The following is a 12,461-nucleotide window of genomic DNA, read 5'->3' as shown; positions in this document are numbered from 1 at the left end:
GCAGAAAAATGCCCACCGGATGTAACTTCCTTTGGGGCCAGCAGCTGCAGGGACAGAGATTAATAGGAGTATTTTTCTAACAGTTTTTTTCCATGGCGTATCTTGGTGTATTTAACATGAGACGTTATAAATAACTGGCCTGCTACACTCTCCTCTCATCTCGCACAACAAGACCATCCCAGGCTTCAATAGGCTTTAATTTGCTTTCTAATCCTGCCGTTATTTCAGCCTGACTGCTGGAGTGAAGCAGTTTTATCCCCTCAAATGTTGCAGATTCATTATTTTTCAGCCTATGTTTGCAAATCACACCGCGACAGATGTTGTCACAGATGTTTCAGCTGGATAACTTTTATGAATGGGCCTCTGGGCTGGAAAAGTATTTCATGCTACTGCAGTATTCACGTCACCTCTTCTGACAGTGGAAATCCACAGAAGGGATCCCACTTAAGCATGCAACAGTCCTGGCCTTAATAGAAGAGAAACTTTTACTATCAAATCTTTGTTTAGGCATGCCGTGACACAAAAGGAGTTTAACACCACTGATATCCATTGTTGACAACTTAATTTTGATCCTAGGGACCTTTCTTTGCCAAATATTTGGAGGTCTTCTGCTTACTACATTTTCCCCTGCAGTGTGAAAGCTACTTAGCTCTGGCCGACATAAATTCTCCCCTGGATTTCATAGATTAGAGGACAAAGGACAGTTTTAGTGGCTTTCAGACTGAAGACCATGCATGACGGAGATAGAACGGGTGTCTGGGTCTCATAATTCTATGCTTTCACCCATAAATTATGTAAACCTCTCCCCTATTGTGGGAGGGGGCCATAAAAATAACTCCACCTCTCAGCTGTGTGTTTAGGGACAGACACATGTAATGCGCCCACACGACTAAAGGTTCACCCAGGGGTGGGGAGGAGAGGCTGGAGCAGAGAATAGGACAATAAGTGATAACATAAAGCCCACCTTATGTAGCTACAGCAAGTAGTGCATTTAAAATCAGTGCATGCACAGTTACACAGCGCATTAAGGGCCGGATTTTAAAAGGGCTACGTGCATAAGGTACGCACGTAACCCTTTTAAAAAACCCCTGCGCGCACCGAGCCTATTTTGCATAGGCTCGGCGGCGCGCACAAGCCCTGGGATGCGCGTAAGTCCCGGGGCTTGCAAAAAGGGGCGGTCGGGGGCGTTGCCAGGGTGCGTGGTTTCCGATCAGGGGCATGTTCGGGGACGTGTGGGCAATCCGGGGGCGTGGCCAAGTGCCCCGACACAGCGGCCTGTGTCGAGGCCTGCCGCGCAGTAGTAACTTTTCTGATAAAGGTAGGGTGGGGTCTAGATAGGGCCGGGGTGGTGGGTTAGGTAGGGGAAGGTGCGAGGGGTGAATGGAAAGTGAAAGGCAGCGCGTGCAGGGCTTGGCGCGCGAAAGTGCACAAATGTGCACCCCCTTGTGCGCGCTGACCCCCACGTGTATCTTATAAAATCCCGCGTAGATTTGTAAAATCTACCCCTAGGATTCTTCTATAGCAAACACAGACAAATGGCATTATAATAAAAAAGAAAGAAGATTTTATTAACATGGAAAAGTGAGGAAAATTAGGTTGCAAAATATAAAAGAAAAATCACTAGCTCTACTTTGTATCTCAGTTCACTTGCGAAATACTTCAAACTCCCACCTAAATTCTGGCCAGAATAATAATATAAGTTCTCAGTTAAATTTCACGTGAGTTCTGTTTCATTTTCTTTAGACAAGCTTCTCCACTGATAAAACTGACGCAGATGCTTGAAATCTTGTGCGCGGTTCAGCTGCAGCATCCACTTGCTTCAGGAGATTGGAAGTCCCGATTCTCACAAAAAAATATATCTATAAATTCCCTTTCTACACTATATAAAATCATGACAAATCCTCTGAATTTCCCTGCAACTAAGTCAGCCTGATACTGAATGTATGCAGATACTATTCTAAATACTGTCCTTCTAGCCATAAATGAAACAAAAGGACAGGAAATACTTGAAACTTACACTCTTTTTCCCTCACTACAAAATAACAAACCACTGCTTTCTGAGCACTGCTATATAATTACTATTTTACAGACTAAGGCTTTGAGGAAGCGCTCCAATCTATCTGCAACTGCACTTTCCTTTGTGGTAGCAGCCATGTGGCTGGGCTAAGAACCTCACCTCATTGTTATGTTCTTCTCTCTTTTCCTCTTACCATCAGACAGGTACACAAAAGACAACCTTTATATCTAATTTGAAAAAGTTCATTAGTAATTGATCCCTGCTTCTCATTTTCTCTAGTCTGGGATTACACCCCAAGTTCTAATACTGCTATAGGTCCATTCAACTCAAACTTTTTCTTCTGCAGAAATACCAATTTTATCCTAGCAATTGTAGCCAGGTCCACTTGGTGTCACTGCAGTTCAGGGGATCATACCACTGGCTTCCAGCCATGGCACCAACACCCCTTTGTAATGGAGCCAGAGGGTAATTTAACATATGCATAGGTGTGAAGGACTTCTGGTAGGCTTCAAAGGAAAGCATTTGCATTGGCCTCTTTCTATCTGACCAACCAAGGTCCTGCCAAGTAATTCACATGTCACCATTTGCTAGTCAGAGCAAGAACAATATCTTAAGCTTTTGGTTTACATTCCTCCCCACTAAGAATTAATGTTGCCTTCAGCATTAAAAAACCACAAAAACTTCATATGTATATATGCATTTAATTTAATTTAATTTTATGATTTAAAAGGATTTTGTATCACGGAGGAAAAAGACCTCAGAACAAACTGACATTTTTGAGGTTATTCCAATCATAGGTCTTAAAACTTCCAACCATCTCATTTTTTCTTTTTCTATGTTGGTTTGTTTTTTTTTTAAATATCTTTGTCAATCCATTGCTCATGACTCAGATAAGTGAAATATTCTTAAAAATTATAATCATGGAGGTGTAAATTTCTTCCTTCTTTGACTGATACATTCAGCAGCTCTAAACAACTGTGATACAATAATCAGTTCTCTGGATCCACTGTTGAGCGACGAAATGGCAAAGATATATTTTTTTTAAAAAAACAACATAGAAAAATAAAAAATTATTTTTCGAATAATAAAATTAAAAATGAGGTGTTGGAGGTTTTTTAAGACCTATGATTGGAATAACCTCAAAAATATCAGTTTGTTCTAATTAGAACAGGCATAGAGGTTCTGAGGTCTTTTTCCTCTGTGATACAACATCCTTTTAAATCATAAATTAAATTAAATACATATATACATGTGAAGTTTGTTTTTTTTTGATCTGCTATCTTTTTCCTTAACATCTACCTGTTCACATATTGGAAACCCTCAACATTAACCCAAAACTCAACTTGATAACATCATAAATAAATCCACAACTCTTTGGTATACAAAGAACAAATGTAGACACTCTGATTGCATTTTCATCAAAATAACTGTAGTGAGTAGGAAATTGGTGATTATTTTGTCATAGATTACATACATAAGAACATAAGAATATGCCATACTGGGTCAGACCAAGGGTCCATCAAGCCCAGCATCCTGTTTCCAACAGTGGCCAATCCAGGCCATAAGAACCTGGCAAGTACCCCAAAACTAAGTCTATTCCATGTTACCGTTGCTAAGTATAGAAGTTTACTTATAAGCCTGAGAATAAACAATAAGCTGCAGCAGGCCTATGGCTAGTCTGTACTGACATTGGTTTCAACAGGTGATCTCTGTCTGTAGGACAATTCTAAAAAAAATACAGACTCCATTTGAAGAACCTTCTATTGTACCAGGCCCATGGTTAATTTTTGTTGATGGTGGTTGGATCTCTATTTTATGTTGTTTTTCTGTTTATGTTTTGTTAATAATTTTATGCTTGTTTTATTGTGAATCGCTTAGGCCTATTTTGTGTTAAGCGTTCAATAAATTTTAATAAATACAAATACAAAAAAAAATACACGATTAGAGATTGCCTTAAAAAATATGTACACAAAACACTTTCTCACAGTTCCCAATGTGATGCATTTTTGGAAAATCTGGGAACACAATGCATTGGTAAATCAGATCAGCTCATCGGTCATGTCATTAGCCACTGGTAACGTTCCAAAGCTTTTCCTCCAAGCTGTTTTTTTCTGAATTCAAACAGGCTGTCTCATGTTGCTCTTTTTAAGTTAATTCTGCTGACCTGTGCTCCAGTTTCTTCTGGGCCACTCCCATGTGCTCTTTGAGGCCCCCAACTATCAGTTATCACAACAACAAGCAGTTAAGTGTAGCCAAGAGGCTAGTGTCCTGTTTTCCTCAGATATCTGCACAGTTAGCCTTTGAGTAACTGCTCTTTCAATATATCTGATCTCAAGACTTGTTTTTTTGTTACAAGCAGGTTAAGAAAAATGGCATATTTGTTCTCTGAACCTATAGGCCTTATATCAAATAATTACACTAATATCAGTGAATTCTCTGCTTCATTCCTTTCTATCGTGGTACAATACTCTTCCGCAAGCTAGCTCCTCCTTGAAATTTCAGCTGCCAGAAGCACTGTCTTCTCTTTCAAGTTCCATCTCTCCCTCTGGGCCTTCAGGTTCTAAGCCATCAGCACCATCAAGTACAGTTCCTGGCTTGTCCCCTGGAGCTCCTGAGTCTCTTTTTACTAGCCAGATTTGATCAGAATCTGAGTCATCTTCCCCTATCATCTTAGAATTCTGTATTTGCCAAATTGCATCCTCAGGTGGGTTTACAGTATTCCTAACCATTATATTGTCTTACATACAGCTTAATTTGGTTTCAGTGTACAACTTTTGTCTCCCAAGACTTTGAATGTATTCTAAATGTATTCTCATGGGGTTCAAACAATTTAATCGCTTCATAGGGAGCAGATTCCCAGACATCTAGCATCTTATGTCTATTTATTTATTTAAGGCTTTTATATACCGATGTTCCTGTACAAGTACATATCACGTCGGTTTACATAGAACCAAAGTTGGAAATTACATCAAACAAGAGGGTACAGATAACAGGAAGTTATGTCATCTGAGGAGAACCCTATCACCCACACTTATCAGTGCACCTCTGGACCTTCATTCATAGTGTCTCTTCTGAATCTCTCCAGTTTGCTTCAATGTTGGCTCTGCTATTGCACAGGCTGTATTTAGCCTATTTCTGTGAGACATCGCCCAGTCATCTAGCATTGCATACTCTTCTTCTTCAGTGTCTGGTTCAGAGACTGCATCCCATGGTAATTGTGAGTCACTACCAAACAGAAGGCAATGTGGGGCCTATCCAGTTGAACTGTGCACATTCCCATTAAAGTCCATCACTAACTCTGGAAAATGCTCTGTCCACCTTCTCTTCTTTTCAGTGGACAGTGTCTTGAGCAAGTCATGTAGTATCCAATTGAACCGCTCACACCTGCCATTCACTTCAGGATGATAGGGGGTTGTTCTGCTCATCTCCATGCCATTCAACTTACAAAGTTCTTGTAGCAGATTCAAAGTTCCTCTCTTGATCAGAGTGTAGGCGAGAAAAGCAGCTATAATGGGCTATCCAATGTTGCACTATCACCTTTGCTGTGGTTTTTGCTGTCTGACTTTTTGAATTAGTATGGCCAATGTATACCTAGTAAACATGTCTGTCAGCACAAGAACATTTTCCATTCCAGTGGAATCGATCTAGCACAGTACAATTGATTGCTATTACTTCCAGTGGATATGAGGCATTGATACACTGGAGGAGTGTGCATTCTATGGGGAATATGTCCTTCACAAGAACACATCTTTTACAGGTCTTAACCCACTCAGGTACATCAACAGACATTGTGACCCAATAGTACAACTTCTTCAGGTTCCTCAAGGTAGTTTCTGCTCCAAAGTGTCCATCCCGGTCATGCTTAGCTGCAAACACTTCCCTCTCAAGAGTCTTTGGGACCATGAACTGAAACACATCAGAGGAGTCATGGGGGTCACTGATTTTTCGGTATAACAGCCATCTCTTAAGAAACAGTCTGTCTCTCTGTTTCCACAATTTCTGGCAGGTAGGACTCCAATTAGCATTCTTACCCCAGCCACATGGCTGCTACCACAAAGGAAAGTGCAGTTGCACATAGACTGAAGCGTTTCCTCATAGCCTTAGTCTGTAAAATAGTAATCATATAGCAGTGCCAAGAAAGCAATGGTTTGTTATTTTGTAGTAAGGGAAAAGAGTGTAATTTTCAAGTTTTTCCTGACCTTTTGTCTTTTCCTCGCTCTGCCTGTCTGATGGTACTCAAAAGATAACCTTTCTTTTATATCTAATTTAAAAATTTCATTAGCAAACACTCCCCTGCTCCTCATTGGCTCTGGTCTGGGATTACACTCCAAGTTCTGATTCCAAGAACTGCCATAGGTCCATTCAACTCAAAATTTTCCTTCTGCGGAAATACCCATTTTATCCTAGCAATTGTAGCCAGGTCCACTTGGTGTCACTGCAGTTCAGGGGATCATACCACTGGCTTCCAGCCATGCCCCCTCCCCCCCTTTGTAATGCAGCCAGAGGGTAATTTAACATATGCATAGGTGTGAAGGACTTCTGCAGGCTTCAAAGGAAAGCATTTGCATTGGCCGCTCTCTATCTGACCAACCAAGGTCCTGCCAAGTAATTCACAAGTCACCATTTGCTAGTCAGAGCAAAAACAATATCTTAAGCTTCTGGCTTATAATTACAATGACCAACCCTGCTAACCTCCAGAGAAACGGGGCAAACGTTTGGAATCATGAGGGATATTCATTTAAATATGTATTTTTATATTTTAAACGTCCCTGATTTACTTACATCTGTAATAATAGGGCTTCCATGAAATTGAAACACTTATAAAACTTGTATGTAGATCATGGTTCATGTTCTTCCCATCTCCTCTCCCACCAGGATGTTCTTCATCTCCACCTGCCCGTGAATTCCTCTCCTCTCCCTCCTCCTTTGCTTTAAGTTCTACTCCATTCTCTCCTGCGTTCCCAGATTCCTCTCAGTTTCCTGGGGAAGAGCACTATGGGTAATCTAGTAGCAGGCCAGCCACGGGTGGGAACACAGTGAATACGTGCCCCTTGCCCCCTGGGTTGTTTTTCCCGAGCGCATCCTTTGTAATCAGGAAATGTAGGAGGAGAAGGAGGAGCTGCAGAGACCGGGGAGTGTATGCTTACCGTGTCTCCATACTGCTGGCTGTCCATCACTACCACTAAACCTGACTGCCCAGAAAGAGGGGAGACGGAGGGAGGTCAACATGTTAATTGTGGCAGTGCTTGGTACAGCTTTAACTGAGGGGAAAAATTGTTCTGGAGATGACTCACTCAGTAGCCAGCCTGTGCATATACAGTATATACACAAAACATCTCGGCTAACGAGTCATCTGATCACCTTATTCTTAGAAGCCCCTAGTCTGTCATATCTTATATTATGCCTCTCCTTGACTTAAATTCCATTGCAGCATGCTCGCTTTTTATAGCTAAATGCTGAGCTACCGATTCCTTCCATCTCCCATGGTACTTTGTGCGAGATAAACAGAAATGGCATTTTGGGATCCTGGAAATGTGACGAAAATGGGAGCATCCACGATCGCCACCCGATGCATCTAACGGAGTGCAGGCGAAGTCTCCGCGTTTCGCCTTCTTCCTGCCTAACTGCGTCCCAAGCACGTTCTGACATTCTATGAAAGAGCTCATTAAGGCAGCCTGTGCAGACTCCGCTCAGCCACAGATGACAAGCCTCAAAGACAATGCATGATTATAGGTTAAGTGGCATCTGTTCTGCAGCTGGAGGTTCAGTTGCACATTCAGGACTTTTTCTTTCTCTGTCTTGCAAACTATTATTTATGTCAATGCATGTTAATGGGGATAAAAGACTTCCTTCTTTCTCATTACACATGACCCTCGGCAAACCATATGGATGTCAGGCAAACTATGTGAGGTTGTTTTCAGTATTTAAAAAGTCTCCTTAAAATAATAAAAAAAAACCCTTCTTATTTTGATTTTACTTTTTAAATCCTAGTCCTTTGAAAAGTTAAAATGCAGGGTATTTAGTTAACATTCTCTATCACATGATTGACGCAGAGCACAGATCAACATTCACGATAACATAATGTTGCAGGACTGCAGGGCAAGGCTAGAGCCAGTCTTCTGCCTAACCAGCCCCCTCCCCCGCAGGTTGAGCCCTTGAGTTCTGGAGGCCAGCAGGTCTCTGCGGCTGCAGTACATCATGGTGAGTCTGGAGCAAGGCTAGGACAGGAACAGAGAGCAAGTAAGGGCTGGAACTGAGCTTGAGTGCAGGCAAGGACTGGAACTGGAGCTTGAGTTCAGGTAGGGGCTGGAACTGGAGGTTGAGTGGAGGTGAGGACTGAACTGGAGCTAGACTAAGACAGGACGGGACAGGGAGAGACAATGTGGAACATGGAACATAAAGGCCCAAAGGCAGCATTAGGCAGGAAAAGCCCCAAGGGGCAACATAATGGAGAAGTCTAGATAGGCCACAGAGCAAGACAAGGCCTAGATAAACCAGAAGGCAAGAAGTAAGAAGGCCCTATGGCCATAAAGCAAGGCAATGAGCAGGAAGGCCCATAGGCCAGAAGACAAGGCAAGGAGCAAGAAGGCCCGGAGGCCACAAAGCAAGGCAAGGATAGGCATGGTTCTGTCGCAAGGTGACAGTGGTGAGGACAAGGAGCCAAGGGCGACTCGATGTGAAAGCGAGGAGGATTTGGCAAGGCTGGATTATGTAGGACTGAGGCTTGCGTGTAGTGCAGGCAAGGAGGAGGAGCTTGGGGAGGCTGGTGATATAGTTTGCTGAGGACTCCTGTGGCTAGGAGGCTGCACCACAGGCTGAGTTTGATGAGCTGTGAGGAGCTGATGGAGGTAGCATGGAACAGAGCTCTGAGGAGACTTCTGGCAGGTAGGCGTCATGGTCAGAATATGATAAGGCTGCATAGCAGGTGAAATTATAACATAAGGACTGAAAAATGGAGCAAAATAACTGGCATAAGAAATGACTTCAACAGCATCAATGTTTTAAGTTTATAGAATGCTTTACATATCACCTGCTTTAACTGAGATCTAAAAGTTAGTTTCACATCAATAATAATCCCTAAATTACGTGCTTCAATGTTAATATCACATCACCAAAAACCCCCTTGTTGCCTAAATCTGGGGGAGATATTTTCCCAACCCATAACAGGGATGTTTTTGCAATATTTAGTGTCAGATGATTAACCCTTAACCACAGATCGATCTGTGTCATACAGTTTTGGAAATCTGACATAGGAAACTTTCCATTCATGCAGGGGATCTAAAACTGCATATCATCTGCATTAATGTAAAACATCACTCCCAGTGATCTAAGGAGAGCACACAATGGCAATAGATATATATTAAAAAGAATGGAGGATAAACACAGATATTAACTTTCTTCCAATCGGAGTGCAGATCACCAACACACAGTATTGACGATCCTATAAATATGAGTTAAACCAGGAATGCACAGTGTGATCAAGGTCAATATTAGCTAAATGACTTAATAATATAGCATGATGAACAGTATCAAAAGCCACATTAAGATCTAATCGTATCAAAACTTCCGACCTGCCTTGATCTAAATCGTGATGTAAAAAATCTGTCAAGGATAGCAATAAAGTTTCCATTCCACGATTTTCTCAGAAGCCATATTGTTGATCACCTAAAATGTTATGCTTATCCACATGCTCTTCTAATTGAGAGAGAATGCATTTTTCTATAATTTTATTCAAAGTTGTTGCATTAGAGACCAGGTGAAAATTAGACACCACATCCGGATCGAGTGCCAAATTCTTATGCACAGGTCGCTCTTTTAAGTGAGGTAAGCAATTTACCCACAGTTGATGATGTATTAGGTATAATGACTTTATACGACTCCACTCGAGATATTTTTCCATAACTGAAAGGGCAAGCATCTAGACATGAATAACTCGATTTAAGATAATTAATTATCGATGTCAAATCAAACAGAGAAACCTCCTGAAAAAGCTGACCAATTGCATCCTGGCATGGATTTCCCCACAAACGAAGATATCAGTAATTCCTTGGGCTCCGATTGAACCTGTGGCTATACAATTTTGTCCTCAAAATATTGGGCAAAGGACTCACAGCTCGGGAAATACCGATTTGAAGGGATCTCCTTCGTAGTTAGCTGGCGGGGCTACTTGAAATAATTCAGTAGACTTTTTAAAATTGTTTCCACCCTTGTAAGCGCCAAATCCTTTTTTCTGTCTCGGCAATGACTGTTGCCAATACTGTTGTTTGAAGTCCTCGCCGTTCTTATTTTTTTCTCCATAACTTTTCTACTTGGCACTTTTCTTCTTATAATTCAAGAGAATACCAGGGCTTTCTCTTACCTGGGCAATGAGAGACAGTATTCTTCGGAGAAGCTCATCAAAAATGTCAATGAAGGAACTGCCTCAGCAGTCCACAGAAGTTACCACATCCATTTCATTGTTGCACCCATGATGTCACTAACACTCTTTATTTTATCAGGGAGCAGTGAAGGGCTCCGCAGTTGATCCAACTTGTTTTCTGATTCTTTGATTAGGACAACAATGCACATAATCTTGTTCAGCTATTTAAAATAATGTCAGACTGTGGTCTGACCGGAGAGATTCTCTTTCTCTGTGTCTGGGAGTCACCATGAGTCAGCCCACGACCAGGAACCAGTAAATCAAGCGTGGGTCCACCCCTATGTGTGAGCACATTAGTCCGATGTACGTAATCGATCAAAAATAAATAATGTAAAAAAATCTTTTCAGCTAACAGAAATCGCCTACAAAAATCAGCTTTTGGTATATTGTAGGTGTAAAGTGGCAATCGGCTCAGCAAGCTTAGCAACATAAGAGGTGTTACCGCCAGCAGAGCATAAATAGTCCACATTAGCTCAAGGAATCCATAGGATTGCCTCAAATTTCTTCTGCCCTTATGAGAAAAATAGGATCTTTAATCCCAAATTTTATCCTGTCAGCCTGTAGAAAATTTCTAAAAATAGCTAAAACTCCAGCTCCTGTCTACCAGCCCATGCTTGCTCTAAGTATGTAAACCCAGAGGGACATTACTTTTTTTTTATTTATTTAAAAGTTTTTAAGTTATTTACCATCATAACGGTTTACAATAGGGCACAAATGGAAGAAAAAAATAGTAAGAAAAAACTATACAATGAAGGTGCCATTAATAATCTGATTCAATAACATGTTGTCGTGATCACGATGCCGAGGTTATGTGGTCTGTGTTCAGAAGGCTCTGCCACAGCCACCAAATGCTCTAGGAGACGTAAGGACCTAAATATGTGTGCCCTGTGTGTGTGGGGGGGGGCTGGAATACAATAGAGATATTCAAATACCTGCAAGGTATAAATAATGCATGTGAAGCAAACATTAAGGGCATCTCTAGAACAAAAGGCCATGATATGAGGCTCAAAGGTGGGTAGACTCAGGAGTAACATTAAGCAGTATTTCTTCACAGAAAGGGGGTGGATGCAGGGAACAGCCTCCCAGGGAAGATGGTGCCCAAAGCTCGTAACAGAATTCAAGAAAGCCCGGGATAAACATGGAGGATCCCTAGTTAGGAAAAAGTGAAAGGAAAGCCAGGAATCAATTGTGATGTCTGCTGTTATATTCTATGTTCTGTCTGTATATCAGTGGACACCATTTGAACCTGTTGTGAAATATAAAATGCTTCTTGACCAATGATAGGGCATTTGCTACATCAGACTTATAGGAAGATACTTAATAAAGTACTCAGTGCATTCAGCTCAAGGAATCCATAGGATTGCCAGAAATTCAGGTTTCTATTGACTAGAGACTTTCACCTCCTGGATTTAAGTTTTTCCTGTTGCCTCAAATTTCTTCTGCCCTTATGAGAAACAGGAAGAGTGGGTCGTCTTCTGAGGACCGTATGATGGAGCGTGGGCATTTGGTTTCTAGCAACGTGAGCCGATTCAGAAGACCTTGATTTTTAATGTGAGCAAGGTGTTCTGGCCCTGGGACAGTACATGCTTGGTTGCTTTCTGGAGTGGATAAGTCCAGGCTCTTCTTCTGAAGGTATTCTGGGACCCTAAAAAAAAGCAATGATGGATGATGTCGATGAAGCAGTGTTGTCAGCTTGCTCCAAGGTCATGTGCTTATTGGTGGTATATACTGCGTTACATAGAGAACTCCGAATTACAATTCCCTACATGCAATGGGGCAAAGCCAGAAATGTTTCAGCCTGTCTCCAGTGACCGTGAGACTTCTGGTAACACTGTGCCGAACATACATGCATCATTGCACGTAGATTATGCCATCGCGCACAGTTTGTGCTACAACGCATTCTACAACATTTAACGGATTGGCTGTTATTCGGTATTTAAAGAGTAAAATGCAAAAGGCCATATGCACCAAACATTTTCCCCTAGCTCGAACACCCAACATGCCACTGCATGATTCTAGTAGGTG

General features: G+C 41.6%; 1 protein-coding gene across 4 annotated transcripts in view; it reads left to right on the top strand.

Annotated features, from left to right (window-relative positions):
* MASP1 (mannan binding lectin serine peptidase 1) overlaps positions 1-12,461 on the top strand; it is a 139,374-nt gene that overhangs the window by 82,977 nt on the left and 43,936 nt on the right. The gene's annotated exons all lie outside the window — the stretch shown is intronic.

Source organism: Rhinatrema bivittatum, chromosome 9 (assembly GCF_901001135.1).
Source record: "Rhinatrema bivittatum chromosome 9, aRhiBiv1.1, whole genome shotgun sequence".
In the NCBI taxonomy this organism is placed as follows: domain Eukaryota; kingdom Metazoa; phylum Chordata; class Amphibia; order Gymnophiona; family Rhinatrematidae; genus Rhinatrema; species Rhinatrema bivittatum.
The sequence above is the reverse complement of the archived record's forward strand: the minus strand, read 5'-3'. Positions and strand labels throughout refer to the sequence as shown.